This window comes from Bombus fervidus, unplaced genomic scaffold, assembly GCF_041682495.2.
Source record: "Bombus fervidus isolate BK054 unplaced genomic scaffold, iyBomFerv1 scaffold0029, whole genome shotgun sequence".
NCBI classification, from domain to species: domain Eukaryota; kingdom Metazoa; phylum Arthropoda; class Insecta; order Hymenoptera; family Apidae; genus Bombus; species Bombus fervidus.
Window position 1 is genome coordinate 17,501 of NW_027212592.1, and position 15,000 is coordinate 32,500.

The 15,000-nt window shown below is 44.5% G+C and overlaps 2 non-coding genes and 1 pseudogene across 2 annotated transcripts; all 3 read left to right on the forward strand.

The window, feature by feature from the left end:
* Window positions 1-6,045: 6,045 nt before the first annotated feature.
* Window positions 6,046-7,969, forward strand: LOC139997086 (small subunit ribosomal RNA). Its single transcript, XR_011802560.1, has one exon. It is a non-coding gene; the product is annotated as a small subunit ribosomal RNA (ribosomal RNA).
* Window positions 7,970-10,797: 2,828 nt separating this feature from the next.
* On the forward strand, window positions 10,798-10,952 carry LOC139997092 (5.8S ribosomal RNA). Its single transcript, XR_011802565.1, has one exon. It is a non-coding gene; the product is annotated as a 5.8S ribosomal RNA (ribosomal RNA).
* A 2,123-nt stretch (window positions 10,953-13,075) lies between these two features.
* Window positions 13,076-15,000, forward strand: part of LOC139997098 (large subunit ribosomal RNA) — a 4,751-nt pseudogene continuing 2,826 nt past the window's right edge.

Consider the following 15,000-nt stretch of genomic DNA (forward strand, 5'->3'; position numbering starts at 1 on the left):
TTTTTTCGCTTAAAAGCGTTACAAGGTGCTAATATTTGTGCATAAATCGCTTTAAAATGACGTTTTACATCGGGATTAAGGGTTTATTTCGTCCCCGAAAGGTGCCGTAAAAAATTTACGATCGCGCCCGAGACGTTGGAACTTAGTCTCATTCTCGAGCGGTACGTTGGGACTTAGAAAAATTTTCGACCGAAAAGTTATTTCGAGTTATCTCGCTTAAAAGCGTTGTAAGGTGTGAATATTTTTATAGAAATCGTTATGGTTCGACGAATTCTAGTCGAACGTAACGATTTCGTTTTATTTTTTTAAAAAATTGCCCCTTCCGGACCGACATGACCGGGCGGTTGGCACTTCGTCGATCCCCCGGCCGGTACGTAGGGACTTAGAAAAATTCCGGTCCAAAAAGTTATTTCGAGTTATTTCGCTAAAAAGCGTTACGAGGTATGAATATTTTTATATAAATGGGAATATTATGTATTTCTACGTCGGGATTAAGCGTTTATTTCGTCCCGAGAACGTTAAAAAAAAATTTTTAATCGAACCGTTTTTTCGAATTTTTTCGCTTAAAAGCGTTATAAGGTGCGAATATTCTTGCATAAATCGCTTTAAAATGACCTTTTACATCGGGATTAAGGGTTTATTTCGTCGCTGAAATGTTATATAAAAAAAGTACGATCGCGCCCGGGACGTTGGAACTTAGTCTCATTCTCGAGCGGTACGTAGGGACTTAGAAAAATTCCGGTCCAAAAAGTTATTTCGAGTTATTTCGCTTAAAAGCGTTATAAGGTATGAATATTTTTATAGAAATCGTTATGGTTCGACGAATTCTAGTCGAATGTAACGATTTCGTTTTATTTTTTTAAAAAATTGCCCCCTCCGGACCGACATGACCGGGCGGTTGGCACTTCGTCGATCCCCCGGCCGGGACGTAGGGACTTAGAAAAATTCCGGACCGAAAAGTTATTTCGAGTTATCTCGCTTAAAAGCGTTATGATGCGTATATATTTTTACATAAATAGCAATATTACGTATTTCTACGTCGGGATTAAGCGTTTATTTCGTCCCGAGAACTTTAAAAAAAAATTTTTAATCGAACCGTTTTTTCGAATTTTTTCGCTTAAAAGCGTTATAAGGTACGAATATTCTTGCATAAATCGCTTTAGAATGACGTTTTGCATCGGGATTAAGGGTTTATTTCGTCCCCGAAAGGTGCCGTAAAAAATTTACGATCGCGCCCGGGACGTTGGAACTTAGTCTCATTCTCGACCGGTACGTAGGGACTTAGAAAAATTTTCGACCGAAAAGTTTTTTCGAGTTATTTCGTTAAAAAGCGTTATGAGGTACGAATATTTTTATATAAATGGGAATGTTATTAAGTTTTACGTCGGGATTAAACGTTTATTTGGTCCTGAAAACGTTAAAAAAAAATAGTGGACCGACGCGACTCGGCCCGTCGGACTTTGTCATACTCTCCACCGGTACGTAGGGACTTAGAAAAATTTTCGACCGAAAAGTTTTTTCGAGTTATTTCGCTTAAAAGCGTTATAAGGTACGAATATTTTTATATAAATGGGAATGTTATTAAGTTTTACGTCGGGATTAAACGTTTATTTCGTCCCGAAAACGTTAAAAAAAAATTTTTTATTCGAAAGGTTTTTTCGAGTTATTTCGTTAAAAAGCGTTATAAGGTACGAATATTCTTGCATAAATCGCTTTAAAATGACGTTTTACATCGGGATTAAGGGTTTATTTCGTCCCCGAAAGGTGCCGTAAAAAATTTACGATCGCGCCCGAGACGTTGGAACTTAGTCTCATTCTCGAGCGGTACGTAGGGACTTAGAAAAATTTTCGACCGAAAAGTTTTTTCGAGTTATTTCGTTAAAAAGCGTTATGAGGTATGAATATTTTTATATAAATCGCTATATTATTATATTTTACGTCGGGATTAAACGTTTATTTGGTCCCGAAAACGTTAAAAAAAAATAGTGGACCGACGCGACTCGGCCCGTCGGACTTGGTCATACTCTCCACCGGTACGTAGGGACTTAGAAAAATTTTCGACCGAAAAGTTTTTTCGAGTTATTTCGCTTAAAAGCGTTATAAGGTACGAATATTTTTATATAAATGGGAATGTTATTAAGTTTTACGTCGGGATTAAACGTTTATTTCGTCCCGAAAACGTTAAAAAAAAATTTTTTATTCGAAAGGTTTTTTCGAGTTATTTCGTTAAAAAGCGTTATAAGGTACGAATATTCTTGCATAAATCGCTTTAAAATGACGTTTTACATCGGGATTAAGGGTTTATTTCGTCCCCGAAAGGTGCCGTAAAAAATTTACGATCGCGCCCGAGACGTTGGAACTTAGTCTCATTCTCGAGCGGTACGTAGGGACTTAGAAAAATTTTCGACCGAAAAGTTTTTTCGAGTTATTTCGTTAAAAAGCGTTATGAGGTATGAATATTTTTATATAAATCGCTATATTATTATATTTTACGTCGGGATTAAACGTTTATTTGGTCCCGAAAACGTTAAAAAAAAATAGTGGACCGACGCGACTCGGCCCGTCGGACTTGGTCATACTCTCCACCGGTACGTAGGGACTTAGAAAAATTTTCGACCGAAAAGTTTTTTCGAGTTATTTCGCTTAAAAGCGTTATAAGGTACGAATATTTTTATATAAATGGGAATGTTATTAAGTTTTACGTCGGGATTAAACGTTTATTTCGTCCCGAAAACGTTAAAAAAAAATTTTTTATTCGAAAGGTTTTTTCGAGTTATTTCGCTTAAAAGTGTTATAAGGTACGAATATTCTTGCATAAATCGCTTTAAAATGACGTTTTACATCGGGATTAAGGGTTTATTTCGTCGCTGAAAAGTTATATAAAAAAAGTATGATCGCGTCCGGGACGTTGGAACTTAGTCTCATTCTGGACGGGTACGTTGGGACTTAGAAAAATTTTCGACCGAAAAGTTTTTTCGAGTTATTTCGTTAAAAAGCGTTATAAGGTACGAATATTTTTATATAAATCGCTATATTATTATATTTTACGTCGGGATTAAACGTTTATTTGGTCCCGAAAACGTTAAAAAAAAATAGTGGACCGACGCGACTCGGCCCGTCGGACTTTGTCATACTCTCCACCGGTACGTAGGGACTTAGAAAAATTTTCGACCGAAAAGTTTTTTCGAGTTATTTCGCTTAAAAGTGTTATAAGGTACGAATATTTTTATATAAATGGGAATGTTATTAAGTTTTACGTCGGGATTAAACGTTTATTTCGTCCCGAAAACGTTAAAAAAAAATTTTTTATTCGAAAGGTTTTTTTGAATTATTTCGCTTAAAAGCGTTATAAGGTGGCAATATTTGTGCATAAATCGCTTTAAAAGGACCTTTTACATCGGGATTAAGGGTTTATTTCGTCGCTGAAATGTTATATAAAAAAAGTACGATCGCGCCCGGGACGTTGGAACTTAGTCGCATTCTCGACCGGTACGTTGGGACTTAGAAAAATTTTCGACCGAAAAGTTTTTTCGAGTTATTTCGTTAAAAAGCGTTATGAGGTATGAATATTTTTATATAAATCGCTATATTATTTTATTTTACGTCGGGATTAAACGTTTATTTCGTCCGTGGAAGGTTAAAAAAAAACGGACGGATACGACCGGGCCTTTGGAACTTTGTCTCATTCTGGACCGGTACGTTGGGACTTAGAAAAATTTCGGCCGGCGGAAAAGTCCGAAATACTTATTTCGAGTTATTTCGTTAAAAAGCGTTATAAGGTATAAATATTTTTGCGGAAACGGTTATATCTCTATTAAATACAACTGGATTAAACGTTTTTTCGAATTTTTTAAAAAATTTGTGTTCGACGAACTGACACGACTGCGATATTTGTTTAATTATTTCGTTAATTAACGTTGCAAGGTATATATTTTTTTGCATATTTCTCGTTGTTTCAACGTGTTCTAATCGATTAAGAACGTGGTTTTTGTCCGTATTCGTTAAAAGAGGTGGTTTACTGATGCGATTTTGAAAAAAAAAAAAAAATTAAATTTTTCGATAAAAACTCGTTTAAAATATTAAAATAAGCGGTGCGTTAAAATATCTCGACGATAGGACGTTTTATAAGGGTACTTTATTGGAACAAAGTGGTCGAGCGTTTCAGAGACTAAGTCCGACGGTACGTTGGGACTTAGAAAAATTTCGGCCGGCGGAAAAGTCCGAAAAGCTTATTTCGAGTTATTTCGTTAAAAAGCGTTATAAGGTATAAATATTTTTGCAGAAACGGTTATATCTCTATTAAATACAACTGGATTAAACGTTTTTTTCGAATTTTTTAAAAAATTAGTGTCCGTCGAACTGACACGACTGCGATATTTGTTTAATTTTTTCGTTAATTAACGTTGCAAGGTATATATTTTTTTGCATATTTCTCGTTGTTTCAACGTGTTCTAATCGATTAAGAACGTGGTTTTTGTCCGTATTCGTTAAAAGAGGTGGTTTACTGATGCGATTTTGAAAAAAAAAAAAAAATTAAATTTTTCGATAAAAACTCGTTTAAAATATTAAAATAAGCGGTGCGTTAAAATATCTCGACGATAGGACGTTTTATAAGGGTACTTTATTGGAACAAAGTGGTCGAGCGTTTCAGAGACTAAGTCCGACGGTACGTTGGGACTTAGAAAAATTTCGGCCGGCGGAAAAGTCCGAAAAGCTTATTTCGAGTTATTTCGTTAAAAAGCGTTATAAGGTATAAATATTTTTGCAGAAACGGTTATATCTCTATTAAATACAACTGGATTAAACGTTTTTTTCGAATTTTTTAAAAAATTAGTGTCCGTCGAACTGACACGACTGCGATATTTGTTTAATTTTTTCGTTAATTAACGTTGCAAGGTATATATTTTTTTGCATATTTCTCGTTGTTTCAACGTGTTCTAATCGATTAAGAACGTGGTTTTTGTCCGTATTCGTTAAAAGAGGTGGTTTACTGATGCGATTTTGAAAAAAAAAAAAAAATTAAATTTTTCGATAAAAACTCGTTTAAAATATTAAAATAAGCGGTGCGTTAAAATATCTCGACGATAGGATGTTTTCTAAGGGTAGTTTATTCGAAAAAAGTGGTCGAGCGTTTCAGAGACTAAGTCCGACGGTACGCTCTAACGGAGGTTTTACATGGTAAGCGCCCGGCCGCTGGCCCGGCCGGCGCCGACCGTCCGGCCGGCGCTTTGGTATCTATAAGAGACACGTCGAGTCGGACGGTCCGGACGGAACAGCGTCGAGCGCGTGGCTATTCTACGGCCTCGGTTGAGAATTCAGTCACCGCTCCTCGAGTCTTAGTGAACTTTTTTACTATTTCTCGACTGTTCCTTCGTTCTCGTATCGACTCTTTCTCTACACTGCTGCGCCGCGGGTCGCTGTCCTGGACGTAATGACCAAATAACGTGGCAAGGTTCCCCTTAGTCGGGAAGCTGGATCCTGTATGCTCGCACTAACTTTAAAAAAAGTTAGGGCAGTGTGCTTGTTACTAACTGAGTATCAATTCATGCTGGTTCGGCAGAGACCGTTCCAAAACTTATGTTATAGCGTACGCAGTACGTTTTAAACATACGAAAGGCTAATGGGGAGCGTACTACCTTTTAGGAAGTGCGTTCTTTCTGATTGGAGAATATCAAAAGAACGAACGAATATGTTTCTTACGAGGACGGTACGTTCAGCATGCAGTTTACGTGCTTTTTACCGCTAAGGCATATTCGTTCAACCAACAAACCATTCTTACAGAATGATCCTATGAACAGAATGATCTTAAAATATTCCACACAAACAATCAAACGAACGAAAGAAAGTAAAGAGAGAGTGGCGAAATGAGAGAGAGTAGTGGCGTTCGACGTTACAACGGGAATTAAAAGGGTGTCGTCGAACGTTCACTAAGAACGAAAAGTCTCGTCGTACGGTGTTACGGACCCACCTACGACACTCTGAGGCTATTTTAAAAAGAGAGTCTTTTGACTCTAATATATAATATATATATATAAAATACAAAGTTCCCTGGTTGATCCTGCCAGTAGTCATATGCTTGTCTCAAAGATTAAGCCATGCATGTCTCAGTACATGCCGCATTAAGGTGAAACCGCGAATGGCTCATTAAATCAGTTATGGTTTCTTAGATCATACTTAAACTTACTTGGATAACTGTGGTAATTCTAGAGCTAATACATGCAAACAGATTCGTACCAGAGATGGTACGAATGCTTTTATTAGATCAAAACCAATCGGTGGCGGATGGCTCGTCCGTTCGTCCATCGTTTGTTTTGGTGACTCTGAATAACTTTGTGCTGATCGCATGGTCATCTAGCACCGGCGACGCATCTTTCAAATGTCTGCCTTATCAACTGTCGATGGTAGGTTCTGCGCCTACCATGGTTGTAACGGGTAACGGGGAATCAGGGTTCGATTCCGGAGAGGGAGCCTGAGAAACAGCTACCACATCCAAGGAAGGCAGCAGGCGCGCAAATTACCCACTCCCGGCACGGGGAGGTAGTGACGAAAAATAACGATACGGGACTCATCCGAGGCCCCGTAATCGGAATGAGTACACTTTAAATCCTTTAACGAGGACCAATTGGAGGGCAAGTCTGGTGCCAGCAGCCGCGGTAATTCCAGCTCCAATAGCGTATATTAAAGTTGTTGCGGTTAAAAAGCTCGTAGTTGAATCTGTGTGTCACAGTGTCGGTTCACCGCTCGCGGTGTTTAACTGGCATTATGTGGTACGTCCTATCGGTGGGCTTAGCTCCTCGCGGGGCGGTCCAACTAATATCCCATCGCGGTGCTCTTCACTGAGTGTCGAGGTGGGCCGATACGTTTACTTTGAACAAATTAGAGTGCTTAAAGCAGGCTACCTTCGCCTGAATACTGTGTGCATGGAATAATGGAATAGGACCTCGGTTCTATTTTGTTGGTTTTCGGAGCCCCGAGGTAATGATTAATAGGGACAGATGGGGGCATTCGTATTGCGACGTTAGAGGTGAAATTCTTGGATCGTCGCAAGACGGACAGAAGCGAAAGCATTTGCCAAAAATGTTTTCATTAATCAAGAACGAAAGTTAGAGGTTCGAAGGCGATCAGATACCGCCCTAGTTCTAACCATAAACGATGCCAGCCAGCGATCCGCCGAAGTTCCTCCGATGACTCGGCGGGCAGCTTCCGGGAAACCAAAGCTTTTGGGTTCCGGGGGAAGTATGGTTGCAAAGCTGAAACTTAAAGGAATTGACGGAAGGGCACCACCAGGAGTGGAGCCTGCGGCTTAATTTGACTCAACACGGGAAACCTCACCAGGCCCGGACACCGGAAGGATTGACAGATTGATAGCTCTTTCTTGATTCGGTGGGTGGTGGTGCATGGCCGTTCTTAGTTGGTGGAGCGATTTGTCTGGTTAATTCCGATAACGAACGAGACTCTAGCCTGCTAAATAGACGTAAATTATGGTATCTCGAAGGCCCCCGGCTTCGGTCGGCGGGTTTTTACTACCAACGTACAAACAAATCTTCTTAGAGGAACAGGCGGCTTCTAGCCGCACGAGATTGAGCAATAACAGGTCTGTGATGCCCTTAGATGTTCTGGGCCGCACGCGCGCTACACTGAAGGAATCAGCGTGTTTTCCCTGGCCGAAAGGCCCGGGTAACCCGCTGAACCTCCTTCGTGCTAGGGATTGGGGCTTGCAATTATTCCCCATGAACGAGGAATTCCCAGTAAGCGCGAGTCATAAGCTCGCGTTGATTACGTCCCTGCCCTTTGTACACACCGCCCGTCGCTACTACCGATTGAATGATTTAGTGAGGTCTTCGGACTGGTGCGCGGCCAATGTGATAAGCATTGCCGATGTTACCGGGAAGATGACCAAACTTGATCATTTAGAGGAAGTAAAAGTCGTAACAAGGTTTCCGTAGGTGAACCTGCGGAAGGATCATTAACGAAAAATACAAAAACACAAAGAATATATTTGACTTGAACACTGTATAATAAAATATATATAATATCGTCGGTAAGGAGCCGTACTCCTCCTATATCGACACAAAGTATATACGACGTATTAACAAGCTATATACTTTGACAAAAGCCAAATTTTACAATAAGGAGGTGAGAGACGCTCCAGTTACGAAACTATACGAAGAGTGTGGCACTCTCTCTCGATCATCGGGATGAAGAGATATACTTTTACACGAATAATTCGAGGCGCCTGCGTGAGGTCGTACACAGAAAGACCCGCCGTCTCCGAATAATATTATAACAAACGAAAAACTTAAAAATATTCTCGAGGCGCCTGCGTGAGGTCGTACACAGAAAGACCCGCCGTCTCCGAATAATATTATAACAAACGAAAAACTTAAAAAGATTCTCGAGGCGCTTGCGTGAGGTCGTACACAGAAAGACCCGCCGTCTCCGAATCCTATAACACGAAACCGCTACTATTAATAATAATAATAATAATAATAATAACGATATGTGAGGGAACTTGAGCTGAACACATATCGAAAAAACTAAAAGTTACAGTGGAAACCACGTGTAATGAGAAATGCGATCGAGGCGCCTGCGTGAGGTCGTACACAGAAAGACCCGCCGTCACGATCTCGTATTTCGTATTTGCATCGTGGAAATCCAACGAACGAACAATATAATATATAAACTAAAATCTCTAAAGTGCCTCGTGTCGGAGAGATCACTGCTCACACCTCTTCTATATTTCGTAGTTGCGTTGCGTAGGCCTCACCTCCTAGCAACGGGACATAAGGAAGACTGCTCTTTGGGATCGAACGAAGCGTCTATAACGAGTCGTCGACGAGAGCGAAAGAACGCGAATAGCGAGCCGCAGAAAAAAAGGATACCGAATTATATATCTTCGAAGGTTCTCTTCGAAGATCCATGGATACCTATATCTGCGCGTCTCCAGCTATCTCGCGCGTCTCTCCAAACTCTCGTCGTTCCTCGAAACGTGCTTCCTACCCAAAGGGCGTTCGTTCTTCCTATGTCGTTTCGTTGTCGTTCGTTTCAACGGCGAACGATATACGATGTTCGACAAAACGAAACCACGTTGTACGTTCGTACTCGTGGATCGGGTAACCTAGAACGAAAACGCATTGCGTGGATGTTGGCCCGAAAAGATATATACCAAGGCGAGTGATGGTAAAGAGTAACGATTCTTAACTAGACGAAGTTGGTTCAGAGGGGACCGCCGGCCGTCTCTCTATCCTCGCGAGTCTAATGCCTCGTTCCGTCGCTAGAGTTTTTCAAACTCTGCTTCTGGCTATCGGGAAGAATAGACCGCGCGCGAGGAAGAGGAACGACGACCGTGCGCGTCCCATCGATTTTTTTTATTTTTACCTGAACCACCAAAGTCGATTCAGAGGGGACCGCCGGCCGTCTCTCTATCCTCGTTGTCGTGAGTCATATGCCTCGTTCCGTCGCTAGAGTTTTTCAAACTCTGCTTCTGGCTATCGGGAAGAAACGACCGCGCGAGGAAGACGACGACGACCGTGCGCGTCCCATCGAATTTTTTTTTATTTTTACCTGATCGACGGAAGTTTCGTCCGGTTCGTCTCTTTTACCATCGTCTCGTCGACCCGTTCAGAGGGGACCGCCTGTCCATATCCTCGTTGTCGTGAGTCATATGCCTCGTTCCGTCGCTAGAGTTTTTCAAACTCTGCTTCTGGATATCGGGAAGAAACGACCGCGCGAGGCCGATGGCTGCGAGTCCCATCGAATTTTTTTTAAACGCACGCACACACATACACCTGAACGGAGATGCGTTCCTCTTCGTCGCGATTTTTCGCGCTTTAGTCGTCGTTGTCGCCATCCGTTCGGAGGGGACCGCCGGCCGTCTCTCTATCCTCGTTGTCGAGAGTCTAATGCCTCGTTCCGTCGCTAGAGTTTTTCAAACTCTGCTTCTGGCTATCGGGAAGAAACGACCGCGCGAGGAAGAGGAAGGACGACCGTGCGCGTCCCTTTCGAATTTTTTTTTATTTTTACCTGAGCGACCAAAGTGGATTCAGAGGGGACCGCCGGCCGTCTCTCTATCCTCGTTGTCGCGAGTCTAATGCCTCGTTCCGTCGCTAGAGTTTTTCAAACTCTGCTTCTGGCTATCGGGAAGAATAGACCGCGCGCGAGGAAGAGGAACGACGACCGTGCGCGTCCCATCGATTTTTTTTATTTTTACCTGAACCACCGAAGTCGATTCAGAGGGGACCGCCGGCCGTGTCTGTATCCTCGTTGTCGAGAGTCTAATGCCTCGTTCCGTCGCTAGAGTTTTTCAAACTCTGCTTCTGGCTATCGGGAAGAAACGACCGCGCGAGGAAGACTACGACCGTGCGCGTCCCATCGATTTTTTTTACCCGAACGATGGAGATGCATATCGGCTGTTTGCTTCGAATAACTGGACGAGAGGAACGAACATATATATATATCATGGGCTAGCCACCGTGCGCTTTCTTCGCGAGATCGTGTGCTGTACAGAGGATTCAGAATCGGGTGTTATATCCCCGTCGTTTCCTGACGAACGGAGCTTCGATCTCGTTGGTTGTTATATATTATAATGCACTTTACGCCCGGTCGGCGGGCTGCGTGTGTCGTCGCGCAGTCCGTCCGATTTCGTTTTCGAACGTATTTTCGTGTCGTCAATCATATGGCGACTTCCGCGCGTTCGATTCCCGTTGGTCGGACGTTTGTCGGATATCGGCTTCTTTCGAACCGAGAATAAGAGTACAAAAACCTGAGTACACAAACAAAAATCCATGCATAAACGATTACCCTGAACGGTGGATCACTTGGCTCGTGGGTCGATGAAGAACGCAGCTAATTGCGCGTCAACGTGTGAACTGCAGGACACATGAACATCGACATTTCGAACGCACATTGCGGTCCACGGATACAATTCCTGGACCACGCCTGGCTGAGGGTTGCTCACGTAAACCTAAGACTGCTTGCGTTGCGTATCGTTGCTCTCGGTCCGTCTCTCTCTGTTCTTTCTTGCCTCGTCGACAGCCCGCCGTCGTTCGTTTTATCTTTAAACGAACGTTTCTGAGTCGGAGGACGAGCGCCAAGCAAAAGAATACGAATTAAAGAGCGGTCGAGGGCTCGTACGCGACGTACGAGCGATTGTTGGACGTTCGTCGGCGTTCGTCGCTGGATCGTGTGGAGACCGGCGTACGCATGCTCTCGATACAAATATATATGAAAAATCTATCGCGTTCACGGGAGACTCGCAAAACTACCTCCGTCTCTTCTCTGTCCCTTCTTGGCTTGACAACCCGCCGTCGTTCGTGTTTTACGAACGTTTCTGAGTCGGACGAAGCGCAAGAAGAAGGATACGAATTAAAAGAGCGCGGAGAGAACCGTCGTCGTCGACGCGGTTATCGAGATACACAGAGCGAGTTTTCTTCGTGGCCGATTTTTTTTTTCTTTTTGTATCAGCCTCTGCTACGTTTTGTTAGTCTTCGATAAGCACGAATGACCGCGCCCCCGACGTCGTCTTAAATGAATTTTTGGCGAGACTGAGAGAAAGCAAAAATATTTTTGAACAAAGTCAGTCGAGAGAGGAGAGAAAAGAGAACCAAGATATTAAAACCTAAACCTAAACTTGGTGGCGTAACGAAAAACTGTGTGCCTTAAAGAAACACAACCGTCTTTTCATCAAGATGTTTTTACTCGTACAGCCCCAGGGATCGAATACCCACTCCGTCTGTTCGTGCGGCAGAGATGTATTCTGCAGGCGCGAGACGACTGACGAGAAGACAACGAGGACCGTCGCATCGATGGGTCGTCGTTGCGTTTTTCATCCTCTGTGCTTTTTTCTGTTCTTCGTGAACCCAGAGAAAGCCGTAGATCCGGGAACGGACACACGAGATTTCTTCGAACGCTGATGACTTAGGGAGATGATCCCCAGCGTTGCGCGGAGATCGGAGAGTACGCGTACATGTATCGGGACGAATTTTTCCCCGTCGGTCGCGTATCTCTCTGCCCGCGCGCCTGGCCCAAAGCCACGTTCGTCGGAAATCAACGAAAAGTGTGTTACGATCTAGCGTGCGTCTACGATCGGCTATATTTAAGGGTGACGAAGAAGAGAAAAGCTCACGGTGTTGCGCAACGTTTCTGTACCCGATTTTAAGATGTGCATGTGAGTCCGTTACAAAGTTGTTCGGATCGTCGAAAATAGTCGTTTTCGTCGTCGTGCGAAAGAGAATAATCTCTGACATTGGCACGGAGAGATCGCGCAGAGGAAGAGAACGATCCTCTTTGGCGAGGCTCGAGAAAGACTAACGAAACTTGATTAGAGACGAGGTATACACGCGCCGTACGTACGACGTACGCGCGTGTGATTTTTTTTTGCTTTAAGGCGTTTCGGCGCTCCGAGTATTAGAGAAAAAGAGATCGTTGGTCATCCCATGTCTCTTCGTCGTCTATCGCTGGACCGCGCATCCTAACAGATCGCCGGTCGTCCAGTCCCCGAGTAATAAATTCACCCCGTTGTGTACGTCTCGCGCTCGCTTTTCCACTTGCGTGAGTTCCCGTGCGTTTTCGTCGTTGGTACAGAGCAAAGAAACCGATATGTTATATATATGTCGCGTGTTCGATCTCTGTGCCAGCAATAACAGGCGAAAACAAGGAACCGCTGGAATCGTCGAGAAGAGAGAAACGGCTACGGGAGATATATTATACATAACACGTATATATATATATATTATACAAAGAGGACGGGCGTTAAAAACCGGAGATCGTTACGGGTGTCTTGCGTGAGTCTTAGCTCGAACATGATACGACGAACGAAGTTTAAAAGGCACTTTGGCGAGATGCATAAAACGTTTCTCGATCGAGATAGAATATACGGTTCTCGATTCTATTCGAATTAATTTTTTTTTTTATTTTTTTTTCTCTTTGAGGCGATTCTCGGAGAGAGAAATAAAAATAAAGACCCTCTGTCGCATTGTTATCAAACCGTCTTGCTTTTCTCGAATCGCGCCCACATGGCACGAAATTTTTTTTTCTTTGAAAAAAAAAAAATTGTCACCGTGTCGTGACGTTGAAGCGACCTCAGAGTAGGCGAGATCACCCGCTGAATTTAAGCATATTACTAAGCGGAGGAAAAGAAACTAACAAGGATTTCCTTAGTAGCGGCGAGCGAACAGGAATTAGCCCAGCACTGAATCCCGCGGTTCCGCCGTTGGGAAATGTAGTGTTCGGGAGGATCCGTTTATCCCGTGACGTCGAACCGCGTCCAAGTCCATCTTGAATGGGGCCATGTACCCACAGAGGGTGCCAGGCCCGTAGTGACCGGAACGCGTTTCGGGAGGATCTCTCCTTAGAGTCGGGTTGCTTGAGAGTGCAGCCCTAAGTTGGTGGTAAACTCCATCTAAGGCTAAATACAACCACGAGACCGATAGCGAACAAGTACCGTGAGGGAAAGTTGAAAAGAACTTTGAAGAGAGAGTTCAAGAGTACGTGAAACCGTTCAGGGGTAAACCTGAGAAACCCAAAAGATCGAATGGGGAGATTCATCGTCGACGGCGTCGGTGATCGTTGGTGAGCGATGCTCCGGGTGGGCCTTCGTGGTTCCATTGGCGAGGGCACGCCACCTTCGATTCGAACGCTCCGGCGTCGTAGTCGTGCACTTCTCCCCTAGTAGAACGTCGCGACCCGTTGTGTGTCGGTCTACGGCCCGAGCGGGTGACTGTCGCGTCGCTTCGGCGCACGCGGCAGACCCTCGGTCGCCCGGCCGACTGCACGACGGTACACTAGACGGTATCGGGCCGCAACCAATCCATTCTCGAATGTGTGTGCGTCTAGACCGCCGCAAGCGATCGTCGATCGTTCTCAGTTTTTACGGAGTTTAATTCCGTGCTGGGGCATCGGCAGCTGTTGGCTGGCGGATTTCTTGGACTGGCCGAGTCTCTGATTACCGGTCGGCGACGCTATTGCTTTGGGTACTCTCAGGACCCGTCTTGAAACACGGACCAAGGAGTCTAACATGTACGCGAGTCATTGGGACTTGTAAACCTAAAGGCGAAATGAAAGTGAAAATCGGCGCGCGTGCCCACCCTGAGTGGGTTGCGCGTGTCCGATCGAGGGAGGATGGGCCGCGAGACAATGCGGCCCCGCACTCCCGGGGCGTCTCGTTCTCATTGCGAGGAGAGGCGCACCTAGAGCGTACACGTTGGGACCCGAAAGATGGTGAACTATGCCTGGTCAGGACGAAGTCAGGGGAAACCCTGATGGAGGTCCGTAGCGATTCTGACGTGCAAATCGATCGTCGGAACTGGGTATAGGGGCGAAAGACTAATCGAACCATCTAGTAGCTGGTTCCCTCCGAAGTTTCCCTCAGGATAGCTGGCACTCGTCCGTTCTCATCGAACGCGTACGAGTCTCATCTGGTAAAGCGAATGATTAGAGGCCTTGGGGCCGAAACGACCTCAACCTATTCTCAAACTTTAAATGGGTGAGATCTCTGGCTTGCTTGGATCATGAAGCCACGAGATACAATTGTCGGATCAGAGTGCCAAGTGGGCCAATTTTGGTAAGCAGAACTGGCGCTGTGGGATGAACCAAACGTGGAGTTAAGGCGCCTAAGTCGACGCTTATGGGATACCATGAAAGGCGTTGGTTGCTTAAGACAGCAGGACGGTGGCCATGGAAGTCGGAATCCGCTAAGGAGTGTGTAACAACTCACCTGCCGAAGCAACTAGCCCTGAAAATGGATGGCGCTGAAGCGTCGCGCCTATACTCCGCCGTCAGTGGCAAGTGGGAAGGCACGCGAGTCTTTCGATCAATTGCGATCGTGGACCGTCCTTCATGAAGCTCTGACGAGTAGGAGGGTCGCGGCGGTGTGCGCAGAAGGGTCTGGGCGCGAGCCTGCCTGGAGCCGCCGTCGGTGCAGATCTTGGTGGTAGTAGCAAATACTCCAGCGAGGCCCTGGAGGACTGACGTGGAGAAGGGTTTCGTGTGAACAGCCGTTGC